The 6,000-nt window shown below is 49.9% G+C and overlaps 1 long non-coding RNA gene across 1 annotated transcript in view; it reads right to left on the bottom strand.

The window, feature by feature from the left end:
* Positions 1-1,518: 1,518 nt before the first annotated feature.
* The window catches only part of LOC112058686 (uncharacterized), a 29,162-nt gene continuing 24,680 nt past the window's right edge, over positions 1,519-6,000 (bottom strand). The window contains exons 2-3 of the long non-coding RNA XR_002887823.3: positions 5,016-5,218; positions 1,519-4,282 (exon numbers count right to left, since the gene is read on the bottom strand). This is a non-coding gene — a long non-coding RNA (uncharacterized LOC112058686). The remainder of the gene's footprint in view (positions 4,283-5,015; positions 5,219-6,000) is intronic.

Genomic DNA, 6,000 nt, shown 5'->3' with positions numbered 1-6,000 from the left:
GCTCTATCTCCCGGAGGCTATTGAAGCCAAACGGGGAGATTTTAGACCGCTAAAAGTCCGGCGGCGCAGTGGGGCTAAGGCAGGTTCCCTGCCTGCCCTGGGAGTGGGGAGCAGGTCTCTGCATGCTGCCTCCGTCCCGAGTGCTGACTCCGCAGCTCCCATTGGCTGGGAACTGAGGCCAATGGGAGCTGCGGGGGCAGTGCCTGCAGGCAGGGGCAGCGCACGGAGCCCCCTAACCCTCCAGGGGCTGCAGGGACATGCTGGCTGCTTCCGGGAGCGGCCCGGGGCCAGGGCAGGCAGGGAGCCTGCCTTAGCCCCGCTGTGCCGCCAACCAGGAGCCGCCTGAGGTAAGCGCCGCCCGGACTGAGCCCACAACCCTCACCCCCTACTGCACCCCAACACCCTGCCCCTCCCTGAGCCCCCTCCTGGAGCCAGCACCCCAAATCTCCTCCCGCACCCCAATCCCCTGCCCCAGGCTCAGCCCAGAGCTCCCTCCCACACTCTGAACCCCTCGGCCCCAGCCCAGAGCCCACCCACCCACCCTCTGCCCCAGCCCAGTGAAAGTGAGTGCAGGTGGAGGAGAGCGATCGATGATGGGAGGGGGGATGGAGTGATCGGGGCAGGTCTCCGGGAAGGGGCGGCGCCTCATGGAAGGGGCGGGGCAAGGTTGTTTGGGTCTGTGTGATTAGACAGTTGGCAGCCCCAGAGATGGGTCCTGCACCGTGGAATTCAGATCACAAACTACTAAGTTTGGAGGAGTCCAGATCTGGGGGGGAGGTTGGTTCATAACGGAGGGAGGAGCTAAACATAAAATTTGAATCTTAATCTGGGTGTAGATGCCTGTCTGCCCTTCACCCTATCACAGGAAAAGGTTAAGGGGTATTTGGACTTTGGAGCATTTTAGTTCAGGTCCAGCTCTAGTTTAAGTGAAAGAAGGAGAAGAACATAACTACTTACATCAAGCCTTTGACCCAGTTATGGAGACTCAGTCAGGGCCCGTCTAAACTATGCTTTTAAGGGTCTGATCCAACGCCCATTCCAGGCAATGGAAGGACTTTTATTGACTTCACCGGGCTTTGGATTAGGCCCTTACACTGGTCCCCTGACTCCATCCCAGTGTTGGAGGGGCCTCTATAATCTAAAACTCAACCCTCAAACTCTTACTCAGGACTAATTAGAGTTTGCACAATGTTCTTATTGTTGTGCAGTTTATTTATAGTAGCACCAGCTATGTGCTCAACAGATTCCAAAGACTCAAGATGTACCATTCCCTGCTCACAGTCTAAAGACAGGCAGACCAGGAGACACAGGGTGAGACAAGGGGAGCAACAATAGACAATTTATATGCAAGTCACCCCCAGGCTTTGAATGCCCCATACAGAGTGAGTGCTAAGTATTAGACAGCCCCCTCCGACAGCTCACGCTTGGATTGAAATTCTTGGCACCTGGCTTGTAACCACTTGGAAATATTTATCCCTGGTTTGCACCCTCCCCATCCCACCCCCAGCTTGACCGTTCATGGCACTGACAGGAAATGTGAGTGAAATGTCAGCTCCTCAGTGAATTCAGCAGTGTGTTGTGTCCCCAGTTCCTCCGGAGGTGGTGAATGAGGCTGGTTTTCATTGACACTGCCTGGGCATTTGGCATTTCAGATTACAAAGTGTCATGTCCATTCGGCGGGGCCATAGTGATGTTAATGAAGTGGTGTCAATCTCTGGCTAAACTGGTCCAGCGCGCTGCAGTCTACACAGAGACATTCGCTCTGAATAGCTCCTGAAGGGATTTTGTTTTTATTCGGAGAAAGTTTTAGAGGCAACTTGCCTACCAAAAATACACTAACAAAAATATTAACACTCTACCTCCACAGTATGCAGTATGTTCAGCTTTCGTAATGAATTAATGGGGCTTGGCTGTTTCTAGAAAAAAATAAAATCTGAGCATTTCCCTGTTTTTTACTGGTAGGGAATAACACCGCTCTGAAGACATAACCACCTACCCCACTGCTGGGGTCCAGGGCTCACCAATGGGGGTCGGTCGGTACTTTGATGGAAGATGTAAAACAACACCTTTGAGACTCAGGAGGTTGCATGCTACCTGAGTCAGTCGGAGTCTGGTATTAGGGGTCACTGGTATTAGGAGTCACTGAATTGCGGGAGCTACAGAGGTGTAAAAGCCAGGTGCTGACCACTTGTGGCAATTAAAGATTCCATGGCACATTTAATGAAAGCAGGGATGTTAACCCCAGTGCCTTGGCCAAATTCCCATTCAGGTAATTAAATCTCGCTTGCCTAAATTCCCCCTGCAGACTCTGCTGGAGATGGTGTTCTTCACTTCCTAAACTGTTTTATAGTGTTGTTAAACAGCTGCCATGTACCCCACAAGAGGTGGATGACTTATTTTTTAATTCATATTTTGATTAAAATAAGGCAAAGAGGCAGACACCATAAGTAAGCCCGAACACAGAATAATTACGAGCTCATTAGCAGTTCTCAGAAGGTATTCAATTGGCTTCCCAGAACAAAAAGCCAGCATTGTGTCTGGAATACAAAGCTTGGAATATATTTAATATGCAAACCTGATGTAGCTGTCTTAAGTGCTCAGATACCATAGTGATAAATGCATTATGAAAAACTAAATAGATAGGTTTCGTGTGAGAGAGAGGGGGGATTAAGATTTAGTCTGTCTATACCACAGATTTCTGCTGGCATAGCTGTCGGTTAGGGGCTTGAAGAGGTGTGATCTCTGACTGACATAACTCTGCCAGCACAAGTCCCAATTATATCAGCAAAGTGGCACTTTTACCAGCATAGCTTGTTTCATTTTGTGGGGATGGACAGAGACAGGGAGCTGAGCTAAGCTATAATGGTAAAACTGGCACTTTCCTATACTGGCAAAGTACTCCTAGTGTCAACATAGCCAGGATTTACCTCCAATCATCACTGAGTAAATGAATAATGAAGAGAAGTGGAGAAGCATTAAAACACACACACACACACACACACACAGAGTCAAAAATGGCTCCAGCTCTCTCCCCCCCATCCCCCCAGCTTAGTGCAGATCTAGATCAAAATTTCTCCAAAGTTCATGGAGGATTTGGCTTGGAGTTTTGGTTTGAGCCCATCACTGAATTAAAAAAAATCATTATCAAAGACTAGCCGAATTAGCTAATAAACATCAAGAAATGGCAATCCTCCATCTAGCCCCAACACAATCACTCATAGGGTTATCATTTCACATAAACAGCTTCAAATGAAAACTTGAATGATTGATGGACACATCTACCCATCCATAGGTTTTCTATAGCTCAGATCACTGTAGTATCTAAAGCTCAGATCCCCAAAGATATTTAGGTGCCTAACTCCCATTGATTTCAATGAAAGTTAGATGCTTCAATATCTTTGGGGATTGGGACCCAAGTGCCTTACTGATCATCCTTTTATTTTATGGTATCGTTGAGATCACCCCACATTTCAGTGTTTAGAAAGAGTCTTATTCATTCTGCGTGCCAGAGGCACCAACCCCCAGGCACAAAACAGTCTTTCATTGTTGGTGTTCATAGATTTTTCCATCTACAGAGCAAATGTGAGACACTTGTTCCCCCCAGAGAAAACGGACAGAGCATTCAAACCGTGTCATGTTTCATAGGCCGCTGTGCTGTAGTTCATTTGTGGGTAAAGTTATCCCTCCCAGAAGCCTGATCACAATGAGGATGACGATCTATATTACCGTGGTACCTTGACGCCCCAGCTGAGATCAGAGCTCCATTGTATGAGGTGCTGTGCGCACATAGACTGACACACAGCCCCTGTTCCCAAGGGCTTATGATTGAAGCAGATGAGACAAAGGAAGTATTGTTACACCAGTGCTTTTTCCCCAAACAGAGGCCCAGTGATTCAGGGCCAGATTTTTAAAGGTCTGGAGGCGGGGCCGGCTCCAGCCACCAGCGTAGGAAGCAGGTGCTTGGGGCGGCCAATTCAAAGGGGCAGCACTCTTCCCGGTATCGGGGCGGCACGTCCGGGTCTTCGGCGGCAAGTCCCTCATTCCCCCTCTTCCTCTTTAAGCTGCGGCCGAATTGCCACCGAAGAGGAAGAGAGGGAGGACCCGCGGTGCGATTTAGCTGCTGCCGAAGTGCCGCCGCTCGTCTTCTTCTTCTTTTTTTTTTTTTTTTTTGCCGCTGGAGCCAGCCCTGTCTGGAGGTATCTAACTCTCATTGATTTAATAGAAATCAGATTCTCCTCTTGATGCCTGTGATATCATTTTGTTTCCAAGTCATCTGTGAGGCCTGCTGAAGGAAAAAGGGGTAGACAAGCTCTGGTTTGAGAAATCAGAGACCTTCCTTATGTTAGGGATCAATATACCTTTAAAATTTGACCCTAAGTGACTTGCCTAAGGTCACACAGGGAGTTTGTGGCAGAGCCAAAACTAGAACCCAGCTTTCCTGAGTCCCAGTCTAGGGCTTTAACCACAAGACACCTCAGCCCTTAAGTACAGAGTGTACCCACCCAACAACCGCACACATAGACTATCCCCTGAGCACCCATGCAAGGCGTGGAGGAAACTGAGCCGGAGTTAACTCCTTGTTTACCAGGACCCCGCTACACCACCCATCACATCATCAGCCATGCAATCACAGAAGCTTTTGCTGGTCTGTTCTGAACACATGTATGAGCATGCGGTGCTTCCAAGTGACAGTGGGAGTCTTGTTACAGAGCTTGCTGCTTCAGAAAGACATGGACTCACCCGGCCATTAATAGCACCATCTCCCCGCTCAGCCTCATACTCGCATATTTGTATGATGTGAAATAATATCCCGCCACCCTAAAGACCGCAATGTCCAAGCCCCGACTCGCGTTACCGTGTTTTAGTTCCTGCTGCTGCTGCGGGTCATAATTCACTGGGGGTGCCATCACCAAACAACTGCATTAGCTTGCTTTATGGCTCAGTTCCTGTTAACTGCCCAGACAGCTGGATTGCTGATCTTTCCAGAATGCCCGCGAGCTCTCCCAGCACCTCACCTGCATCTTCCTCGTCACAGGAGGATGTCAACTGGTGTATCACCGCTGCCCATTATCACGCTTTGGCCAGCAGTTTTTCAGATCAGCAGAAGGTCTGTGCCACCGGAGACACCTCTCTGCAAATCCTCAGTTTGCTTTCCATGTAGCGCCCACAGCAATTGATAACGGGCCAGATGCTGGCTGCGGCTACAGCTTGTTAAGAGCTGGTGTAAAGAGCACACAATGGACGCCATGAGCAGTGTACAACTACAGCAACGAGAAAACCTATCGACCATGCGGCATGAAATTGAGCACCGTCAAACGGCACCTTATCTATTAACTAACTCTTTGCTTTTACACAGACTCAGGGTATGTCTACCCAGCTGGGCACGGGCTAGCTTACCCGATAGCCTGAATCCGGCTAGCGTGGCTAACAATAGCAGAGAAGTCACTGCAGCACAGGCAGGACCCTGGGTATGTATGCAGCTCACCAGCCCAGTCTGAAGCCCACGCTGCACTGACTTCTCTGCGGTTCTTACCCGTACCTGCTGGCTTCAAGGTAGCTCGCTTAGGCGAGCCCAGGCATGGCTGTGTCTGGATCCTCAGATCCTCAGAGCACTCCTGTAACTCCGCCACTACTGCCTACCCCACTGCAGAGTCCCGTGATGGGGATAGCTGCCCAGGTGGCATACAACTTCTTTAGAAAGCCCTGTATCAGTCCCCACAGCCCCCAGTGTTCAGAGCAGGTCACGGGCGTGGTGGGAGGGAAAAGGCACAGCTGGAGCACGCTGAGTTCTGGTCGTCTTTGGCTGGCACAACAGCCCTTGGGCGCCTGCCGTTCAACTGTGCTACCCTCAAGTCATTGGGTGGTTGCTCGACATGGTGCTTAGGAACAAAGCTCCAAAAACTGCCCATACATGGCTCCTTCTTCCTTCTAGGATCAGAGTAAAAGTAGTGCCACCTCCAGCACCAGCCCTCACAGCTGTCCCCATAAAGACAAAGACAT

The sequence above is a fragment of the Chrysemys picta genome, chromosome 19 (assembly GCF_011386835.1).
Source record: "Chrysemys picta bellii isolate R12L10 chromosome 19, ASM1138683v2, whole genome shotgun sequence".
NCBI lineage: Eukaryota > Metazoa > Chordata > Testudines > Emydidae > Chrysemys > Chrysemys picta.
Note: the sequence above shows the minus strand (reverse complement) of the source record. Positions and strands in the feature narration are given on the sequence as shown.